Raw genomic sequence first — 24,587 nt, forward strand, 5'->3', positions numbered from 1 at the left:
CAAAATTGTACCGTTCTTATTACTAGATTAACTTCAGCTTTTGTAAATTCTACTTTTTAGTGGAGACACTGGTGATGTGAAAGAAGATCATGTTAAAAAACATTTGAGAGGTGAGATTTTGCTGATAACTGACAAATTCTAGGTACTATTAATTTCTTTCAAGTACAATAAAAGTACAATAAAAGTCTTCTGATAAATGAGTGATAGAAAGTGTGAATGTTTATTTAAAGTTTGGTAACACCTTTGTTTCCTTTAAAAGGAGATGACTCATTGCCCTTTTATTTCTCAAAAACAAACCAAAAAAAATGAATTTTGAAATGGTGGCAATTAGGAGAAACTGTTACTTGGCACACTCAGCTTCTCAGTGAAGACTCCAACAAGTTGCATTGACTTCCTCGATGAAAATATGTTAACATGATTTAGGCTGTCAATTATACGGGAGCCAATAATTTTTAAAAGTTGTATATTTTCATTCTAAAATCCATAAAAGTAGAGAAACATAGAAATAAAAAGTGAGACAATAGGAAAATATTCTATCTACTAAATCCCTTCTTAAATGCCTGCAATTAATAGGGTTGGGCCAGAATGGAAGACAGATCACAATCAGTTGGGTCTCCCACATGGATGGCAGGGACACAAATACTTGAACCATCATCCTCTGTCTCCCCAGACACATAGTATCAGAAAAGTGAAAAACAGGACAGGGACAAGACTCAGATTCAGGCTTCTTAAGGAATGTGTTAACCTCTCTGAAGAATGCCTGCCTTGAGACACCCTAACTTAGTGGCATTTACAGACTGGAATTGAAGACTTAACTGTGTATGTCAAAACTTATTTATGATCATAATGTAAGTTGGTAAATAGAGTGTTGTATTTTGTACAGTATCAGCAGTCATCTTAATGCCATTAGCAAACCATATTGTATGAAGAATACTTTAAGAAATTGGAGAAAGACTAATGGAAAAGACAATAAGATTTATTTATTTTACTCAAAAGTTAGAGGCACACTAGCTGGAGAAAAAGGGAGAGAAAGAGAAGGTGAGGCAGATAGAGAGAGATTTTCCATCCTCTGGCTCAATCCCCAAAGGTCACAATGACCAGGTCTTGGTTGATCCAAATGTAGGAGCCAAGATCTTCTTCCAGGTCTCCCACAGAGGCACAGGGCCTGAAGAACTTGAATGAGGCTATGTTACTTTCGCAGGCCATAATCGGAGAGCTGGGTTGCAAGCAGAGTGGCGTGGTTCTTGTAAACATTCAGTCATGTCTCTAACAAGTAAAGACTACTTCACAACACATATAATTACTACCAATATCCACCCTAAAATATTATTTGTATTTTTTTCAATTTGGCAAAAACTTTATACTTATCATTGTTCATTATATTTAAAGATAATTTTTGGTCATGCCAGGGGAAAGACATTTTGATTCACTGACCCCACTCGTAACAGTGCAATTAACTGAATTTGAAATGGTTCCTCTTATTCTACTTTCTTTTTTTAAAAAAAAATATATTACTTTATGATGCAGTTTCATAGGCTCTGGCATTTTCCCTCCCCCTCCTTAAACTCTGCCTTTCCACCACTGATTTCCCCTATGTCTTTACAATAATATGGAATGATACGGTCCTTCATAAATAGTGGGAAGTCCATCATTCTGCTTTTTTAAGTGTATTCTGACTATTTTCCCCCTTCTCTCTCTCATCCCTCCTTTTGAATTCCACATTTATTTCTGGAACCTAAACCTATCATCCTTTGCCACCCATTTTCAGATCTGAGATATAGTTTGTGTTTCTTTTCCTTCTACTTTTCTTTCTGTAAGGGGCCCGTATTGGCGCAGCAATTAGGCTACTGCTTGGGGTGCCATAGCTAGCATGAGTCCTGATTCCAGCCAGTTCCACCTTCCTACTACAATCCCAGTGCCTATAAAACTGTATCACATAATTTAAAAAATTAAATTAAATTTTAAAAAAAGGAAAACAAGCATGATAGCCCAAGTACTTGATTTTCTGCCACCACTGTTATACGCATGCACGTGTGTGCATACATTTTGCATATATTCTACATTATGCTTTAAAAATTTGTTTACATTATATTGGAAAGCAGATCAGATTTATACAGAGGATGAGAGAAAGAAAGAGGTTCCATCCACTGGTTGACTCCACAAATTTCTGCAACAGCCAGAGCTGAGCCAATCCAAAGCCAGGAACCAAGAGTTTTTTTCCAAGTCTCCCATGTGGGTGTAGGGTTCCAAGGCTTTGCCTTCTTTTACTGCTTTTCTAGGCCATAAGCAGGGAACTGGATGGGAAGTGGAGCGGATAGGACACAAATCAATAATACATATAGGACCTCAGTGCTTGCAAGGTTGAGGATTTAGCAAATGAGACATCATCCCAGACCCCTACACTATGATTTTTTGTTTCACTTTTTGCTTGGTATATGAAGTAAAGTGTATATTACAGATATTTATAATACTATCATGTGCACACACACGCATGTCCACACACACACACACACACACACACACACACACACACACACACATATACATTAAGGTACTCCTTAAACTCCCCCTACTATAGTTTATGTTCTTTCTTATTTTTTTAGAATTTATATAAAACAAACAAACTTCATGTATTGATTATATATATTTTAAGAGTCTAATGGTATTTTCCACCCCACCTTTCTTTATTCACTCGCTTTTACAGTGACATACTTGCAATTTATTATCACAAATGTAACTTTCCTCTAAATAAATAATTCAGTGACTAACCAGTATTTACTTCAGTCTACTTTTAGTAGGAAAACCACTGTTCCTCATGAGTACACACAAGGCTATCAACTAAATCCAATCTTAAAATGTGAATTTTCCTTCGATCAGGGCAACCTATCAAACATATGTATATATGTTCACACACCCATGCACATGAAGAGAAAGAGAGAAGCCATCTTAGAAGATGGAAACAGACCTGATCCAAACCAAAAATGTTACATCAAACTAGTCTATCAAATTTTCTTATGTAAAAATGATTTACCTCATCAACTGAATATCATGCCAAAAAGCAAAGTGCAATCTCATCTCCACAAAGGTTATAATCAGACAAAATGATTCATAAAAGTTGAAATTAAAGAGAGAGGCAAGTACATTCCAAACAAATGCATATTAAAGTAAAGCAGAGGCTGCAATCTCATTGTCACAGCAGATGAAGCAGCTAATTTTATTCTGAATGTAACAACATTGCGGTAGGAATTATCTATCATATAAACAAGATTTATGCTAATTAAGATAGAGGATTTGGGCACAAAGATTAACAGCTCTAGTCATCTGATAAAATATATGACCGAAAAGCAGATGCATGCATACATGAAAATTTGTCTCATAGCTGAATGGACACTGGAATTGGATGAGGAAATGACCAATTGTTCAATAAAAATTTCTGGGAAATTTTGCTATCTACACTGGAGAAAAGAGTATGTCTTCTACAATAGGCGAATATTCCAAAAAAAAAAAAACCCACATCAATACATTTATGAAAGAAATATAAAAAATGCTTACGAAGTTAACCTAGGAATGTTATTATAAAATTAGACTAGGAAAATGTGCTCTAACACAAAGAACAGTTCAAATTACTAAGTTCATAAACCCAAATGTATTGAAATGTAGAATCACTATTCATCAAAAAGTATATCTGAAAATTACTGAATGCTGAAAATTGAAGGTATCTGAAAGCAAAATGGTAGGAACTCTTGGGTTCCTCACAAAGGAAAGCAGGAAACACACATGGTGTAGCCCTCCGGGAGTCTGAGAGATGGGAGGAACATATGCAATGCAATTTTCAGATATTCCATTTAACAAATGCCTCACCTATCTGCGAATTGATCGTGTACTCTGTGCACTTTTTTGTAACACAGTCAATCCTTTTATTAGATTAAGTTGGATGTTTCCTTAGCATATATACATTTTCTCTTCTATTTTATTTTGCATTTGATGATAGGATATGGGATTTCCCTTGCCCTCTCACCAAATTTCCTCCCCTCAACTGATTTCCCTTGCAATATTACAATACTGTAGTCCTTTATAAGCAGTCATAGGTCTATCATTCTGCTACTTAAGTGTTTCCTGACATTGTGGATACAGACAATGTCAGACAATCCAACATCCTTTTTACAAGTTATAGCCAACAGCTTCATTGGGAGTCCATCTTTGATTTGGAAATACAGATGCATACTGTATTATAATCTCCCATCTGTATATAATAGTCTCTATTCTACAGTTAGTATACATTCCCTTAAACAAAAAGCCATAATTCAATACCAACAACAGCAATAAAGAAATCCTGACCAATGCAACAAACTTCCTCCTTTAGAAACGCATATTGGAGCCACCCTGTCTGCCTAGAACTTTATCTTCAGTGAGCTAATTCACTTTGTTCTTGTTTGTTCACATCTTTTGTTCTTCAAAGAACAAAGAACAAAGAATCTTGAAGAAATGAAATGTTGCAATACTAGAAACTGGCCTATGAATCAGCTAAGATATTATAACAACTGTGACACTTCTAATGAGTCTGGCAAAAAGGAAAATTCCTTGACATTTCTCGGGGACGAGACACAAACCTAAGCAATTTATATCCAGAAAAAAGAAAAAGTTAAATACTTAGGAAATAGAGTAAGTTTCATTTTAGTAAAATGCAGAGAAATTTAAATAGCACTTCATACAAGAGACAGTGTTTATGGCTAATGAATTTATCAAATGATGATAACTATTACTATTAATACTATTTAATGGCCATTAAAATCAAAACTCTGCCTTTTTATACCTACTGTTTTGACTAAAATCAAAAACCAACACTAATTAGGCTTAAATAATGGTGAATATTATTAACTACTGACATGATCGAAATTTTAATTAAATTAGAAAATAAATCTTCACCACTCTTTTGTTCTTTATTAAAATTATAAGTTCAATTTGTAAGGTTTATTTATTTATTTATTTATTTATTTATTTATTTGGAAAGTCAGGTATACAAGAGAGGAGGAGAGACAGAGAGGAAGATCTTCCATCTAATCTTCCACTACCCAAGTGGCCACAACGCCCAGAGCTGAGCTGATATGAAGCCAGAAGCCAGGAGCTTCTTCTAGGTCACCCCACATGGGTGCAGGATCCCAAGGTTCCCAACTGCTTTTCCAGGACACCAGGAGGGAGCTGGAAATGAAGCAGCTGGGACACAAACCAGTGCTGATATGGAATCCCGAAGCGTGTGAGGCTAGGACTTTAGCCACTAAGCTACCATGAATAGGCCCAATAGTTTATTTTTTGTTTAACTTGAAAATATTGCACAATTCTGCTTAAATCTGTTTTAAAATTGTAGCAATAAAATCAACTGCATATTGTATAACCCAGATTTATCTGGATAGCTAACCAATGTCTTCAATCATTCTCAATCTTTTAAAAAAAAGATTTGTTATTATTATTATTACTTTTTTTTTAATTTGCAAGGCAGAGTTTTGGAGAGAGAAAGAAAGGGAGAGACAAAGAGAAAGGAGAGCTATCTTTTGTCTGGTGATTCACTCCCTGAGGGTCACAGTGTGCAGGACTGGCACAGGCCACAGCCAAGGGCCTGCGACTCCCCGATAGGTGACAGAGGCACAAGCTCTTTTGTCTCCAACTGCTTTTTTTCCCAGGTGCGTTATTAGGGCTCTGCACCTAAATTAGGGTAGCTAGGACTCGTTCTGGTAATCAGACTGGGACACACTCTTGTAGGGTGCAGCTTAACCTGCATGCTGCAGGAAGGGTCCCTTCTTAAATCTCACCTAGTGGTTCTGGCTTTTCTTCTTGGGAGAAAATTAGTTAATTATAAGGTCATGTGTTGCAGCCTAAAGTGGAAGTCTCCATAGTCAAATTGGAGAAAATTGGCAGCAATATGAAGCAAGATAAAGAATCCTAAACGATTTTATTACATATTCAAGGTTGAAATAGCTCTGTGCAGCAATAAAAAAAATGTAAACATCATATGACTTATGTACCTAAATCATACTGTTATGTGTCGACCTGGCTGAGTTACAGGGTGTCTGAACATGTGGTCAAGCATTGCTCTGTTTCTATAAAGGTGTTTCTGTATGAGATTTAATACATAAATAACTAGACTAAGTAACGCGATTGTCCTCCCAACCTCAAATAGGCTTCATTCCCACAGAACAGGCAAAGGCCTCAATAAAACACTGTGACTATCCTTCTCTGAGGAGGAGAATTCTTGCTGCCTGACACTATTTGAACCACATCTTTAAATATTTTCTTCTCTTTAAAATATGAAAAAACATTTTTAAAATGTTCTGTTCTTTTTTTCCATAACACTTACAGACATGTAACATCCATATTGCCATTTCATGTACCACCTCTGTCCCCACTGCACTGCAAGCTTCATGGGGGCTGATTTTTTTGTTCTTTTATTTGTATGTGTGTTTTTAATATGTCTTCAGTTCCTCAACAATCTGTGCTTATTCAATGAATACAAAGAATGATTAGGAAATTTCTAGAAAATCTCCAATGGTTTTCAAAGGAAAGCTGAGTGGGATGGGAAGAGAACTGAATCCATCAGAACTGTCAGTTTTTCAAATCAACAAATAGAATATGGGCATGTGGGGTTCGTGATTTGTGCACATACCTTCAGATGCTGGCAGAGTGCTTCAGTACTCTATGCCTGGAGGCCAATGCTTAAAACTGCAAAGGTTATTTGTGGCCATACACTCTGCAGTACAGTAAATTCAAGAATCAATAAAGAACTTAGAAACCTTACAAGTACCACTTTTAAGCAGAAGAAAGGAACGTGTTTATTTCACACTTCTAAGATGCTAACATGAAAACAATGTTCCAGGGTACAGGATTCTGAGCATCACAGCATTGTACAGATTTAATACCTGTCTGAACATATGGCTGCTTGAAATATTTAAGACTTTTTTTTTCTTTTCAGTACCCTTCAATGTAAACAACATAATTTTCTTCATTACCATTGTGATAATGACTTGCTCTAATGAATATTCTTACAAAGGTATTTAAAAAACTTTATGAAAAACAGAATTCCAAGATTTTTTTTTGTGAAATCAATGCATTGTATTTTTCACAATATGCATTATCCACAAACTTCTTTTTGCGTATTCTAACACTTGCTGGGTCTGTGCTGTTGAAAATCATCCTCACAAGTTTACACAAGGAAGAACCAGTGTTTTAATGACCAAGCTTGAGCAAAGAGCACAATCCCAACTACAGTGTTAGGATTTTGTGCATACATGAGCTTTCAATATAAATGAGCCAAACTCTACTTTAATTGTACTTATCACTGGATGTACATAATTCATCTCCTTGATTGATTATTCTGTTGCAACTACCACTGCTAACTGCCAAAATAATCCTCACTTATTTTTCTACTGTATGTCAGAAAGCATAAATCATAACAATGTGTTGTTACGGTTGTTATCCTCAGAGGCAAAAAGAATATCACGTCAGAAACAGTAGTCAGGAGTGGCAAGTGAGTCTAGATGGGGGAAAGCTGGGATTTTCAACACTGAATGAGGATGCTATGAGTTTACAGCCATTGCTCAATGATAAAATCTAAGCAAGTAATGGGAAGAAGGGAAACTTTCCAGGAAATGGCAGCATATTGAGGAAATAATTGATAAATCAGGATTCTTGACACAAAAGGTCAAAAGTGAGACATTTTATAAAGTTACCTCCACTATCAGAAAAGAATGAAATTAAATAGAGCTGAGCTTCGGTTGCAGCATATCATAGCTCTGTTTGGAAGGAGAAAGAAGATGGGACAGTCACAGGCTGCTCTTGCAGCTCACCTATTTAAATGTGCAGGCAAAGTGAAAATGGAACACGGTGGATAAACACAGCAAGTCTAATTTGAAAACCCATTTGGGCACAAGGAATTCTTAACATGCTGAAGTAAGCATTTATGAAGGATATGTGGACTGCAAAGTTGAGGATGAAAAGACTGAGGAGTGATTTCTAAGATGTGAAAGCCTAGGAGTGTTATGAAGCAGCCACTCAATCCTTCCACAACTTTCTTCAATCACCAACTGCTGTCACAAACAATATTAATTTTTGCCTGCTTAAAGGTTATTGGCTGCATAGGAGATTCAAAACTTTTGTGTTTTTTATTTTTATGTATTTCAACATCAACATAATTATTTTTGTCTCTGTGGAGAGATGGTTAAAGCAGTTGAAGGTATAGAGCTCAAACTCTGCAAGATGTAAGAAGAGAAAAGGCTGAGTTTATTCACATCCTTCCTTGCCTGTCTTTATCTAAGGAATCCCTCTGTACTTTTGGCCTGTTAGATTAGTAGTGGCTGAGCTAAAGACATTAAATCAGAGATACCAAGTAAAGTCAGACTTGATGTGTTTCTTAAGTTCTGACTCCACGATAGACTGTTATATGAGATGCAGAATTAAGGAGACACTCATCAAACGACCCATATTTGTTGAAAATCCTTGATGTAGCTATCTGCACAGCCAAATAAATAGGATCTGATGATTACCCAACTCCCAATTCATGACACTTTAGAAGCAATATATTATTTAATGTTCATTATTACTCTATGTGTAGGTATTATTTTTCTACTTTTACAGATAAGAAAATGAAGGCTTAGATATTAGAGATGTGTAAAGCGTCAGAAAGCTGCCTAATGGTAGTGTTAAGACACTTTAAAGACAACTTTTAATAAACATTATGCTGTAATGTTAATTATCTATTTTTTAATTTGCTGATTCAATATTATTACTGTTTGGGAAATCAAGTGTTAGAATCTGTTTTATTTCATTATCTCATTCATTTCATTTGATTTTATTTTAAAGAAAGAGGGGGAGAAACAGAAAGGGGAATAGATGAAAAAGGAGAAAAGAAAAAGAAAAGCAATCGGGGATGGCAGACCAAACCAAATCCTGAAGTCTAAAACTCCATTCAAGTATCCCACACAGGTGTTAGGGATCCAAGAACTTCAGCTGTTGCCTTCACATTATCATGAACCTGCTTCAAAAGGAGGAGCTAGGATTTGGGCCAGAAAGTCCAATGTGGAATGTGGGTATCTCAAAAGGACTCTTAATCAACAAACTCCTGCCCCTCCCCCAAATGAGTTTTAAAGAACAACAACAAAAAGAGTTAAATTACAAACTGACTTTGTTGTAAGACAAGGCTAAAAATACACAGAAGGTGAAAATACTTTGAGTCTAGAAAGGGAAGGAATGAGTGAGACTACACATTTTGAAGTTATGTAGATACTGGCATCTTCAATGGAGAGCAAATTGGAGATTAGGTGGTTAAACCCTGCATTAGCAATGGTGATAATAAAAGGAAAAAGAAGAGAAAAAACAGAAAAAATTACATCCTACACCAAATATCAAGAAAAATAATCATTGGACAAAAATGAAAAAAGGAGAGCTCCAGTACTTACCTGGGAGGGGAGCTGCCATGATTGAGGGTGGTTTTCCTGGGGCGAGGCTTGTCTGTTGCCCTCTGGATGTACCAACCCTTACGATTTCCCCAAATGTAGGAGACTTAACTGCATAATTTGTGGTAGTAAGAGACTGTGTTTGTCCTCTCCCCTGGGGAAAAAAAAAGAGAGATAGAGCTCTATGGCTTTTTGATTATTCAGTCATGAAAACACTATTTAATTTCATTTTAATTTTAAGAAAGAGGGGGAGAAATAGAAGGGGAAGAGGATGAAAAAGGGAGAAAAGAAAAAAGAAGCAATTGGAGATGGCAGGCTGAACCAAATCCTGAAGTCTAGAACTCAATTCAAGTATCCCACACAGGTGTTAGGGATCCAAGTATTTAAAAGCATGGAATATTATTATTAAAACACACATTGCATCCCAGTGTTTTTTTTATTCCTAAATGATATGTGAAAATACATATTAGAATTAAAGATGAATCCCCTGATCTCAAACTAAGACGATAAAAATATAACAGCTTTTGGAACCTACAGTGTAGTAACTGTGAGAACTGATAGGTCAAACAATATTGAGGAAAAACATATTTCTGTGCTTCTAAGGTTTGGATATAAAATGAGCCTATTTTGCTGTCTTCTATAGTCACCCCTGTCTACATCTGGTTACCTAAGCAAATTAAAATGAACAAAATTGAAAAGTCAGTTTGTCAATTACAGCAGCTGCATTTCTGTATTATGTCACTGCATTTGGCTAGTAGTGACTGTGTTGGGCAAATACAGATACACAGCATGTGTTTTTTTTGCCATCTCAGATAGTTCTATTGGACTAAAGTGTTCTGGAAACTTAGCATAATTCTATTGCCATGGTACAATCTGAGACTCGTGGGATGTTTCTGACTTTGATCTTATATTTGGAAAGCAGACTATGTCTTTAAATGTGCTTCACAGCTGAAGAGTGCCTTTAATAGAAACTCTGTAGCTCTTATAATAAATAACCTTTCCTTACTTCCTCTGTAATATTTTTTAACGTTGCCAATTTTTTTTCTTTAACTAATTTATAAGTCATATTAAGAGCTTTAATCCCAAACTGTAATGAAATGTCAGCTTTTAAATATAATAATTTAAAGTAATCCTGGGGCAAGGCAATAGTTGAGACATGCAAGTTGAGACATGCAATGTTTCAAAATCTTGATTTTAGTTTAATTGACTTCTTTCTTTTTCCTAAACATAGCTGATTTTATCATCTTGAAGCTTGAGGTTATTGTTTTTTCAATAATTCTGTAAGACTTTATATACTTGAGACCAGCACTGCGGGAGAGTATGCTGATCTTCCTCCTGAGGCACCAACATCCCAAATGGACAATGGTTCCTATTCTTGCTGCTCCGCTTCCAACCAATCCCCTGCTTACAGCCTGGGAAAGCAGCAGAGGATGGCTCAAAGGCTTGGCTACTGCATCCACATGGGAGACCCATATATATACTACATATTTATACTCATGCCAATATCTATATAAACTTAAACATATGAGAGAAGGTGGAATTTGTCTCTATGTCCATCTTATTTTATTTAGCTTAATGACCTCTAGTTCTACTCATTTTGCCTCAAATATCAGGATTTCAGTTTTCTCATGTCTAATGTTTTATGATACAAATGTATATACATATATACATGCATATCATTTTCTTTATCACAACATTAATCGGTGGACATCTAAGTTGATTCCACATTTTTGCTAATATGAATTGAACCATAAACTTGGAGCACATCATCTTTTATAGATTGCTTTCATTTCCTGTGGATATATTCCTAGGAATGAGATAGCTGGGTCATATGATTGATCCATGTTCAATCTGTCGAAGACAGCAGAGAGAAACAGGGGGCTTGTGGGATATTGGAGGAGTGAAGGCAAAGTAGTTTCTCCGAGCTGTGCCTATGAAATGCGTAAGATCTGCTTTGTTTATATTTATGTATTTTTAAGTAAGGATGTTCACACTGTGCCGATAGTAACTGGCATAGCTTGCATTCCTCACACCCTTGTAACAGTGTTCTCTTCCACATTCTCATCAGTTTGCCATTTTTTGAATTTCGGATAATAATCATTCTAACTGTAACAACATCATTCCTTTGATGACTGATATTTTGATATATTTTTTTTGCAATCTGAGAGCATGTGTGCTCTTTCCAGTTTTGTGTTTCTTCTTTTGTAATCATGTATTCATTTATTTGCAAAGCAGAGTTATAAAGCAGGGAGGAAAGAGGAGAGGCAAAGACAGAAAAGAAGGAAGGGAGTGAGGAAGGGGAAGAGAGCTTTTACCTGCCACTTACTGTTCACAGGGTCAATGGCTGGGGCTGGGCAGGCAGAAACCAGGAACTTGGATTCCAACCAGCTCTCTTAAATACTTGGTAGGGTTCCAAGTACTTGGACCATCTTCTGCTGCTTTTCCAAGTATGTTAGCATTAAACTAGATCAATTCAGGAATTGAACCAATGCTCTTATGGAATGCCAGTATCACAAATGCCCGGTTAACCTATTGTACCACAATGTGAACTTCTATATCTTCTGTCATTGACGTTTTGTAGATTTCACTGTAGAAATTTTTACATTCTTATCTATTAATTTTTGTAACGATTGTATAGTGCGTAGTGATGCATGCACTGGACAGCAATTCAGCACAAGGACAATGTTAGCTGGTGGTTAGAACGCCAAGTTAACTGGAACAACAACCATAAAAAGAAATTATTGAAACAGAAGAACTTCTTTCCAGTATCCAAGAATTTCGTGTATGGTGGTGGTGCTATAGTAGTATGTGTGTGCAAAATGACTGAAAGACAAGGGGAGAAAAAAGAAAAGGAAGCAGGGGCTGGAAATGAATTTTTCTAATGGAAAAATTGTACAAAACTAAAAGATGTTCATTTTCTAAGATTTATCTGCTAAACTCAAGCTAAGAGAGGCCTTTCACATATATATAATGAACAATTTTTGCCTAAGATAATTTTATTCCAGAAAATTATAAAAAATATTGATTTAGATTCTAAGAATGTTTTGCTGTAAATGATTCTCTCATACTGGACAGGTGTGTTGAAGCATTAAAAGGTAAGAATATCTTAGATTTCTGCCGTGAGTTATTAAACCAACAGAAAGTATTCCACACTGTAATGCTTTGCCATTTTTGCTCTATTTCTATTAAAGATAAAACATTTTGGAAAGTATGAATGCATATTTTGGGCTGAAGGCAAGAAAATACATTATTCAAAGCAGAACATTGGTGAGAACTTCTGGCTGTTTGAAAGCGTTCTGTTTTCCCACTGGGTCATTTCTATTCTATTTGCCTTGTCTTCATGAAATATTTAACAGATGCATCATAGCATTCTCAGTTGCTCAGTAATGAGTTTTAGTAAATTTCCAAGCACTAGAGTAATATCTCACCATTTGAAAAGAAAAGGGTTGTGTCAGTACCATAAATATCTTAATAGCAAATCTATCACATGTCATATTTTATGAAACCTGAAAATATTCAAGAAAGACATGAATCTTAATTCTTGAGCTTCATTGACACAAAGATCAAGTTATTTAGAAGTGTTGAAAAATGAGAATTTTACAGTATATCAGATTACCTTCCAATGCACCAAATCAGAGAGTGTGCAAGATAATTTTTATTGTAGCACATGGAAAATTGGAAAATAAGGTAAATATACACACACACATAATGCCAATAGTAAGGAGACTTTAATTAATCAAGATTAAATTTCAATGTTTTTAAAGATGTATTTATTTTACTGGAAAGGCAGATTTACAGAGAGAAGAGACGAAGATCTCTGTCCACTGGTTCACTCCGCGAGTGGCCACAACAGGCTGGAGCTGAGTCAATCTGAAGCCAGGAGTCAGGAGCTTCTTGTGGGTCTCCAAAGCAGGCACAGGGTTCCAAGGCTTTGGACCAACCTTGACTGCTTTCTCAGGCCACAAGGAGGGAGCTGGATGGGAAGTGGAGCTGCTGGGACATGAACTGGCACCCATATGGGATCCTGGCGTGTGGAAAGCAAGGACTTTGACCACTTGGCTTCTTCACCAAGCCAAATTGTAAATGCTTTTTGAATTAAAAAAGAATTGAATTAAACTTATGATTCGCATGTCCCTGTCATAATGTGTCAGGCTAAATTATACTGAGAGCTATTTTTGCCATTTTCCTATTTTAGGATTAGAGGGCAGTACAAGAAGGCATTGACTATGTTTTGGTTAGGGTTTAGCAGACAGTTTTTAATGGTGGCTCATCAAATACACCACAAGATCCTGGCTTCCTGAAAATTTCCCACTGTAACTCCAAACTTCCCCCTTTTCCCCCTATATCTGTCAACTGTACTTCAAAGCCTTAAGACAAGGCATGGACAAATTTATGGTGTACGTGTCTTCTTTTTTCCCAACCTTCCCATCCTTTCCCTCCATGACACCAACAGATTTTAACAGAGTATTTTCTCACTTCTGTACCTTAATTTTTAAAATGCATGTTAACATTTTGCTTTGTACAGACATTTCCTTAGTTAACTTCATTCCTGTTTTCCCACTTGCCATTTTGAAATAGCTTTCCTGATTTCTTCCACAAATAGTTTGTTAGTACTTGCGAACCTACTGAATACGGAGTGGTGATTTTCGTGTCCTTCAGCTTTCCTGAATTCATTTACCAGTTTTCTATCACTTTAATTCGTTTCTGGCTAGAATTCCTTTTGAGTTTCCTATAAATGAAATTATGTCATCTGCAGATAGGACAATTTAGCCTTTCTTTTCTGGTATGGTGTTTTTTTAATTGGTTTTTCTTTTACACTTGCTCTGCTTGGAGCATGTAATTCTAATGGCCATCACTGCCTTGTTTCTGATCTTGGAACAGACGTTTTCAGCATTTCATTTTTTGCTATGATAATCTCTGAGACATCTTTCTACACACACTGCACTGTGACCTTAGCATCACTCATGGAAACAGCACCTGTAAACTAGAGCAAACAAAGAGCCATTCTACACATAGTGTTTGTATATGTGCTTGCAAATATTTCACAACTTGTGCTAGAATTTGATGAGTATATCTGTTTACTGAAAATCAAGCCAAAAATTATGGGTTTATAATTTACTAGTTTACAAAATATAACAAACTTCGTCTTATTGAGGAAGCATATTCTTCATTCAAGTAGCTACATCTGATGCACTCAAAGTGGGACAATAATCATTACATAGTATAAAGGTCAACACTAGCAGTGTCCAGTTAATTGAATAAAGTCTTATATAAGGACATTTTCAATTATATGTATTTATATCTATACATATACATATATATGACAATGTTCTGAAAAACAGAAAAATATGTTGTTCATTTCAAAAGCATACCAACCATTTATCACATAAAATAATTTTTACACTAATAAGAAATTTAGCAGGAATAAAATAATGTAATATATCAATAATATGAATAATAGCAACTATTCTATGAATATTAATAAAGACTAAAGACGAGCCCAAATCAAAAAGAAATCATCTCTGTAACAAATATTCAAGATGAATCAGTAAATGCCGATGTAGACCCTGCAGCAATTTATCTTGAAGATACAGCTAAACTAATTGACAAACCTGGTTATTAGTCACACAAACAAGCAAAAATTATATTCCTCTTGCAACAAAGTGGATATGGGACCTGGAAACCATTATACAGAGTGAAATAAAGCAAATGTCATGTCTTGTCTGTATGTAACAGCTAATATAGAACTAAAAATAAAAGAGTAGGAATGCTTGTCATTTCTACTTCATATTAATTCTCTTGTTAAAAAAAATATATAGCCTTTGGGTCTACCTTCTTTTTACTTGTTGAATATTATGATTAATGGAAAATTAAGGTTGTGAATATAGAGTGGACAGAATTGACACTTGTGCAGATATTCCTGAAGAGAAAGAAGGGGGGGTGTAACAAGAAGAGGAAGCAGAGGAATGAGGGAAGCATGATTGTTAATGTAAAAAAAGCAAGAAATATTAATAACTCATAAGACATGAAAATTTAAGTATTTGGAATTTAGAAAAAATAATTTCTTCTTAAAAATGATCCCAGCCATATATTTTCAAGCTTTAGGAATTCCTCTACAAATTTATTTTGAAAGTTAAAAAAAAAAGCAAAAGAAATCCATTGAAAATACTGCCTCACTGTATTTTAAGATAAATTATTTAAACTGAATTTATGTACAAAGAGTCTTATAAATGGGTAAGGTTGAAAGTAGAAAAATATTTCACTGCAATTTAAAGATTATGGCACTAATTTATGTATTTCAAAATTGTTAGACTTTTTTTTTTCAAAAAGAATGAAAACTCTAATTCCACTTGCAGCTTTATCATCTTCCAGTAGTTTTTGTCTTCCTTCTATGAAAGACTAATTTGAGGAGCTAGAATCATGTATATCTCTGTTAAAGTTAATCATGTTTCATGAAAAATAATGGGATTTATATGATATTAAGGAAAGAGTTTTAACAAAGCATGAATAAATTTCAAGAAATCCTTAATCATGAACAGGATGAATTAATGTCTCTAAAATGTCCATGCCCCCCAAAGTACCTACCTGGTGAATGCTTTCGAAACTCCAACACATGTTTTTTACAGCAATATTAAAAACTGTTTTGAAATTCATATGAAACCAGAAAAGACTCTGAGTAATCAAAGTAGTCAAGCAAAATGACAGAAGTCCGGTGGCATCATAGCTCCTGATTTTAGAACACATTTTAAAAATGATCTTATTTTAGAAATACATCATGCCAGTCTTTTAAAATTATTTTGCAGACCTCTATAAACCTTTGCTATTGCAATTTAGATATTTATTCCAATAAACTTCTCCTTCTATCAAATTTGAAAGACAAAATTAAATTCATTTCTGCTTACCAAGTGCCTGTCAAAGTAACTGATATATGGGATATATTTAATAAACTTGAATAACTGTGTGTGCTTGTCTTGAGAATAAGTAATTAGGTCACTTTTGGGCTCTATCCTGATTTGTTTGGAATAGTTTTTTTTTTTTTTTTTAATTGGAAAGTCAGATATACAGAGAGCAGGAGAGATAGAGAGGAAGATCTTCCGTTCGTTGATTCACTCCCCAAGTGCCTGCAACAGCTGGTGCTAGCCGATCTGAAGTAAGGAGCCAGGAGCTTCTTCCAGGTCTCCCATGCGGGTGCAGGGTCCCTAGGCTTTCGACCATCCTCGCCTGCTTTCTCAGACCACAAGCAGGGAGCAGGATGGGAAGCTGGGCTGCCAGGATTAGAGTAAGTGACAATATGTGATCCTGGCACATGCAAGGAGAGGACTTTAGCGACTAGGCTATGGCGCCACTCCCGGAATGGGTTATTTTATTTTGTTTTTAACCGGAGTTTTTAATGATACACTTGGGTCTCTGCAAGCCCAACTTGTTCTGTTCTCTTTCTTCTGCTATGGTACCAAATGGGCTGCCTCTATTCTCCATGAGTATGAGAATCTGCATCCACTGCAAGGCCGTTCTCACTGAGGAGGACACATTGTTGTAGGTGGGTCCAAGGACCCAGGCTAGGTCACCCGAGCCCCACCGAATGCCCTACCTCCAGGGTTCATGAACCCAGCAAACCCCTAAGAGGCAGGCCCAAGGACCCAGTCAGAAGGATCCCCTACCCCCAGGGCTCACAAACCCAGCACTTATTTCACAGGTGGGCAAAAGGACCAAGGCCTGGTGATTCAAGCTCTGCTGGATTTCTCATCTTCAGGGTTCCCAAATGTAGCACCCACCTCAAGGTTGGGCCCAAAGCCCTGAACCCTGTGACCTGAGTCCCTCCAGATCCCCTGCTCCAGAGGCTCAGGAACCCACCAACAGCCTCATAGATGGGCACAGGGACCCAGGATAGGCTATCCAAGCCCCTCTTGATTCCCTACACACGGAAGTCATGAACCAGGCACACACTTCATTGGCAGGCCCAAGACCCAAGCAGGCCACCTAAACCCCACCAGATTTTCCATGCCTGAGATTCATGAACCCTGCACCCCCTAATCCCAGGCTAGAATGTCTCACCTTCTCTTAGAATACACTACTGCTTTGCACAGCCTGGCTCAGGCCAGCCTGCCCCTAGTTCCAGCTCATGCTGGTGGGGGCTGCATCCTACCTGTCCTAGCCAGTCCTGTGTCCCAACTCTAACGTCAACTAGCTGATTTTGCAGCCTGACTTGGCCCCTCCAGCGTCCTGTCCTGGTTCTCACATCTACCAGTGGATTTTATGAGCTGGCTTGGCACGGTCTGTACCTAGTTCTGACCCACATGTATGCCAGCAAATGCTGTAACCTGGGCTGCTCTTTGCCTAAATTCTTGTGCTTACCTGCAGAGACTGTGTCCTGATGAGGGAGTTTCCCAGGCTCCTCTTTCTGGTTTCCCTGAAGTGGCAGGTCTCATGCACACCAGTTGATCCTTGACCCAGGTTGACTTTGTCCACCTCTTCTGGCAGGAACAGCTGCCTTGCTCAACCAGCCCACATTCATTCTGGTACTTACTGTTGGGTGTTACAGCCGAGTTATACATGATCCACACTCAGACACAGCTTTTATGTGATTTAGTGGGAGTCAAGACCTAACCCAGACCATCCTACACACACGCTGGCTCTCACAAGTACCAATTGGTGCTAGAGTGTAGCCCAGGCTGTTGCTCCCCATTACCAGTCCACACCCACACCAAGGGAGGCTGTAGGCTGTAGGCTGTAGCCCATCCTGCTACCCCCAATCCATCTTTTTATCCTCACCAATGGGAACCCAAACCCAGCTTGGGTTTCCTATTAGCTCCCCAGCCAGGCCTGATTCCATCCATAGCACTTGGGCATGCCAGTGGAGATTGCGGTTCTACAGGGGTGAGCCAACATCACCCCCACAGATTCTGCTACCAGACCCAATCATCTCATGTGTTAGCTATCGTCATAGCCCATCCTAAGACCACCCATCCCGTTCCAACTCTTGCTGGTAGACCCCAATCTTAGCTTTAATGTGTGCCAGTAAGTGGTGCTTGGTGATTGTCAGTGCTTACTACCCCAGCTCAGTTCTCCTACATGTGCTTATACTTCAGCCTGACTCTTAAAGGCCATCCTGGTCCCCACCCCATACCTTGTAGTCTCAGCCCCTGACTTACCTAGCAGTAATTCTTTTCCTAGGCATGAACCCACAGGTCATTGTTCAACTCCAACTATTCAATTCCCCAGTGCCCCATGCAAATCTATACGCCACCTCCCACAGCAGGCTGCTGGGTGGTTTGAGAGCTTTGTCCAGCACCGCTGGAGCCTGGGCTTCCCAGCTGAATGAACCTGTGCAAGTCAAAAAGCTTCCGGTCTGGAGAAAATCCAAAGGTCTGTTGGAATTCTCCTCCCCCAGGGAGCCACGTGGCCAAACTGAATGCACCTGTGTGATTACTTATTTTCAGATGCCACAAATGAATGAGACCATATGATAATTTCTGTTTAAGTCTTATATCCACAAATGCATTCCTATGGTCACAAATGATGAGATTCCATCCTCTTTATGGTCAGCTAACAATCAGTAGAGTATATATGGTGCACATTCTTTATCCATTCAACAGTGGACACACAGGTTGTTGCCAACCTTTGGCTATGTGAAAAATAATATAGCAACTATGAGGTGCAGATATCTGTCTGGCAGGTAGACCTCATTTGCTTTGGGTATTTACCCAAGCGTGGGATTGCTGCTTCGTATGTAATTCTGCTTTTAGTTTTTTGAGGAAACTCCATACTGTTTTCATGACTGTGGTAACTGATATTTACGCCAAATGTGTGCAAGAAGGAGTTTCTTTACTAATAGGGAATGCAATGAAACTATATGCTACTTTGTATAATAAACACATTTCAGTGATCTTTATTTTTCTAAAATAAAAACACAGGATATGTTTAATTGTTGTGCTCAGTTATTGTATTGTTTTAAGAATTATTTATTTGTTTATTTTGAAAGGCAAAACAAGTTACCGGAACCCAGAAAGAAAAACCAAGAAAGAGAGGGCTTAGACTGATAGCTCAGTAGCTAAACTCTTGCCTTACATGTGCTGGGATCCAGTGTGGGTGCCAGTTTGTGTCCCAGCTGCTCCACCACCAGCTTTCTGCTTATCGCCTGTGAAAGCAATAGAGAATGGCCCAAAACCTTGGGACCCTACACCTGCTTCAGAGACCCAGAAGGATCTTCTGGCTCCTGGTTTCACATCTGTTGAGCTCCAGCTATTGCAACCACTAGGGGAGTGACCAGCTGCCGGAAGATCTTTCTGTACCTCTCTGTAAATCTGCTTTTCCGATAAAAATACTAAAACATAAATCTTAAAAATGGAGTAGACCAAGAAAGAGAGGTGGATCTGTACAATAGTTTGCTCCCCAAAACCAGGAACCCTGAACTCCATGTTAGTCTCCCACATGGGTGGCAGAGGCTCAAACAGTTGAGTCATCATTTTTGGTAGTTTTTGGAAATGGGTTTCTTTCTCTGGATTTTTCTTCCAGATAATTCACTGTTGGTGTATGCTTAGCTTAGTGATTTTTGTACATTGTGTATATTGCAAGTTGCTCATTTTATTTATTAGCTCTAAAGGATGTTCACAGCATGTCTAGTTTTCTATATGTAGTCGTATTATTAGTCGATACTGCTATTTTTTTTTCCTTTTTAATTCAGATGATTTTATTTTTTGCTCTTGTCTAATTGTTCTAGTTAGGACTTCCAGTGTTTAATGAATAAAAGTGGTGAAAGTGGACACACTTCTGTCATTCCAGATTGTAGAAACACTTCAGTTTTCTCCATTCAATATGATGTTGCCTATTAGCTTGTTTAATTGGCTTCCATTAAGTTGAGATATATTCCGTTATGCCCAATTTGTTCAGGGTTTTTCTAATGACAGAATGTCAAATTTTATCAAATGATTTATCTGTATCTGCTGAGATGATCATAATTTTTACCCTTTGTTGTGTTGATGTGCATCCTGTTCATTGATTTACTATGTTGAATCATCCTTGTACCCCTGAATGAAATCGATTTGATCATGATGAATGGTCTTTCTAATGTGCTGCTGTATTCAACTTACTAGGATTTTGTTTAAGATTTTAATGAAGCTGTATCATGGAAAATAATAATAATTATAGATAGAACAAACAGATATAAATGGAGTATACATCATTTTTATAATAGGGGAGCATTATTTATTTCTTTGCATAGTTCATCTTAAAATTGAGGTTTTTTTTTGTCTTTTGATATTTTCTTTCTACTTTTTAGTATCTCTTTGTTTTCAATTTGGAGAAATCTTTTATTTAGCAGACAGCTTGTAAATAACACCTTTAAGTGATTTCTGTAATTTTTATTCTGCATTCTATTATACATAGACTGGAGTTCAGATGTTAAAAATAGAGGGTACAATGGCATTTTTTAAAGTAATGGAGAAATACATTCTATAAAACTTTGCATAAGCTTTAAAACTTTTTTACTCCAAGATTAGCACTTTCTAAATCTATTTTACACAAATGTTTTTAAATGCCTTGTATTACTAATTTTTCATCACTTGTATCTATAAGACTCTTTCAATCATGTTTCAATGCTCAGATAGCATAACAATGTTTTCTGTATGGGAATTGTTAAAACAATTTTAAACAGTCCAATTATTATAACAAATGCACAATGTCAATTGACATAGTCAAATTTAATCTCCATTTGCCTAGATATTTGCATTGATCCTTTGGCTGGCGTATAGTTGTCCAACTTGTTCTGTCCTCCTTCCTCTGCTACAGAACCAGATGCTCTCTGCAGACTCCAGTGGGCTGCAATATCATCTGGACCAGACATTCACTGCTCTACCTTTTCTTTGGAAAAGGCCCGGGTCTAACACATGAACTCTATGATTAGGCTCTCAATCCAGGACGTGAGACCAAGGGACCCCACACTCTCCAACCATGCCATTGCCAGACTGCTGGAAGCCCACACACCAAGTGCACCACTCCACAAGCATGGCCCTTGGTGGCCCGTGAGTTTCCCCTCATGCATTGGCACCTTGGCTGCTTAACCTGGATCCAGCTGGAACTCCTGTCCCCAGGGCACATGAACCTATCACACAAGCAGGCACAGCGACCCAGGACAGTTGACTGGGGCCCCACCAGACACCTGCCCCTGAAATTCAAGGAACTGTCTCAGCCTAGCCTACCCCAGGACCTGACTCACATGTGTCCTCGCAGGTACTGTAACCTGACCTGGTCTAGACTGTTCCTTACCTAGGTTCTTGTTCTCACCTGCGGGGATTGAATCCTGAAAAAGGAGTTCCCCGAGCTCTTCTATCAGATCTCCTCCAAGTGGCAGATCTCACACATATCAGTGAGACCTTGGCCGAAGCTGACATAGTCCACCTCTTGTTTTGGCAGAAACGGTGTCCTTGCCCAACTGGCCCACACAGAAGCTGGCTCTCACCTGGTCCACACCCAGACACAGTTCTCATGTAATTCAGCAGAAGCCAAGACCTAGCCTAGCCTATTCTGAAACCTACTCTGGCTCTCATGAGTACCAATGGATGTTACAGTTTAGCCAAGACTAGTGATCCCAAGACCCAGTCTACACCCATGCTGAGGGAGACTGTAGCCATCTCCAGCCCAGACCACTGCCTCAATTCTGGTCCTCACGCTCACCAGTAGGAACCCCAACCCAGTCAGATAATCTCTTAAGTTCCCAAACCAACCTGTTCCCCATCACAAATCTTGCACATGCCAGTAGAAATTACAGTCCTACAGGGGTAAGACTCTTACTGCGGCTACTGTGATCTAGCCTTGCCAGGTGGGTCCACATACTAGTTTGTGTACCAGTGGGTAATTTTTTGTGGTACTTGATGATAACTATCCCAGATCAGGTCTCCTAGGTATGCTGATGTTTTGGTCTGTTTCTTAAAGGTCCTCTTAGTACTCCCTCCTAACAAATAGGTCTCAACCCCTTGTTTACCTGCAAGTGAAGTCACCTTCTTAATGGTAACTGAAGTCCTTCCTCACCTGGGTGTGAGCCCTTGAGTTCCAGCATGCACCCACCCCCAGGGCCTCAGAGCTAGCTGCCAGGCAACCTGAGGGCTTGGCCATTAGCTTCCCCTCTACTGGGTTGAACCCTAATGATTCTGTAGGCTAAGAAAGGTCTAGGCACTCCAAATCTCCCTCACCATGCTACCTGTCCTCAGGTCTGAGCCGCCTGGCCAGCATTGTTTGCTGGTGGGCTTCAGATTATTACTTTTTAATTAAAAAAGTTTAAATCTATTCTGTAGATGCGTCCACTGTAACTACAGCTACTGTGTATCAAAAAACAAAGATTCAATGTCTTGTTAGGAAACATTCCCCCAAAATAGCGTCTACCAAAATATATTCCTTTATCACAAGGTTTTTCATCTTAGTTATCGCTCACAGATACTGTGGCAAACTTCATTAACTTGCACAGCAGCCAAAGGAGAATCATCTTCGACTTTTGATTTTCTTTTTTCAGAAAGCTTTTCCTTTTTATGGTAGCATATGAGTCACACTACATCACTACCCTTTTTCCCTGACGATATTGAGTGACATCTATAGAACAGAATATTTATAACCTGCCTTACAAGGTTATTATTTTCTATGCATCAGTTATAACAGGACCACAATCCATGTATGAAAATTTAGAAGGGACATGACAACACACAATATTCATCATACCCTTTAAGCAGAGTTGTTAGCTTGAAACTGAATTATAACAAAGCATGAAAAAATGAAGAACCATAAAGGCAAATAAGGCAAAGATATTAGGTGCCTATGAGCTGTTTATTGATTTTTGAGGGCCAGAAGTTTTACAAGGGAATAGATAGTTGGGAAATATTGTGTCTTTAATATTTAAACCTTTCTGCAAACATTGTATAGCTAATTACACTCTTAATAAATTTAAGTCCCTATTTTATATTCTCTGAATTAGTTAATTTATTGCAGTTAATACTGTGTGTTCATCTGGTTAATCCTTATTCCTTCTAAGTGATATATGTGTGTGTATCTAAACACACACACACGTATATATATTAGATATATAAGTATATGTGTGTGTTAGATTTTTTTTTAAAGATTTATTTTTATTATTTTTTCATTGGAAAGGCGGATATACAGAGAGGAGAGACAGAGAGGAAGATTTTCCGTCCGATGATTCACTCCCCAAGTGAGCGCAACAGCCGATGCTATGCCGATCCGAAGCCAGGAGCCTCTTCCGGGTCTCCCACGCGGGTGCAGGTTCCCAAAGCTTTGGGCCGTCCTCGACTGCTTTCCCAGGCCACAGGCAGGGAGCTGGAAGGGAAGCGGGGCTGCCGGGATTAGAACCGGCGCCCATATGGGATCCCGGGGGTGCAAGGCGAGGACCTTTAACCACTTGCGCCACCGCGCCGGGCCCAGTGTGTTAGATTTTTTAAGATTTTTTTTTCTTAGAAAGGCAGATTTCACACAAAAGGAGGAGCAACAGAGAGAAAGACTTTTGTCCACGGGTTCACTTCCAAGTAGCCATAACGGCTGAAGCTGAGCGATCCAATACCAGGAGCCAAGAGCTCCTCTGGTTCTTCCACGTGGGTGCAGGGTCCCAAGGCTTTCTGCATTCCTTTACTGCTTTCCCTTTTCACAAGCAGGGAGCTGGATGAGAAGTGGAGTAGCCGGGATACAAATCAGCAACCATTTGGGATCCCAGCTCATGCAAGGATTTAGCCACTAAGCCACTGCACCAAGCCCATTCTTTTTAAATGTTACAGCACAATGACTCAGTAAGTATAGTATGAAGATTACAACCACAAGAAATGCACAGGGTCATAACTTTCTTAAAGAAGATAAAGCAAAACAAAACAAACAAAATAAATCACAAGTTATCCTTTTTTCATCTCAGTTTTCACAAGTATATAGTAGAGTTTTGGGAGGTGACCTGGTATGCAATATAACAGCTGAATACAAAAGTAGACATGAAAATCCAGCTATATCGATGCGATTTGTAAAAATATGTGGAATAATGAGGTTCTCTCCACTTTTTGTTGTTGTTGTTTAGGAAAACATCATTTGTTGAGATACATGGAATTTATATCAACAAATAATGGGTCTATGTATAAAATAAATATTACATATATAAATCTCATT

The 24,587-nt window shown here is 38.0% G+C and overlaps 1 non-coding gene across 1 annotated transcript; it reads left to right on the forward strand.

The window, feature by feature from the left end:
- Positions 1–9,438: 9,438 nt before the first annotated feature.
- On the forward strand, positions 9,439–9,600 carry LOC121158863. Its single transcript, XR_005884248.1, has one exon. It is a non-coding gene; the product is annotated as a U1 spliceosomal RNA (small nuclear RNA).
- Positions 9,601–24,587: the final 14,987 nt, after the last annotated feature.

The sequence above is a fragment of the Ochotona curzoniae genome, unplaced genomic scaffold, assembly GCF_017591425.1.
Source record: "Ochotona curzoniae isolate NIBS_2020 unplaced genomic scaffold, NIBS_Ocur_1.0 contig_3819, whole genome shotgun sequence".
In the NCBI taxonomy this organism is placed as follows: domain Eukaryota; kingdom Metazoa; phylum Chordata; class Mammalia; order Lagomorpha; family Ochotonidae; genus Ochotona; species Ochotona curzoniae.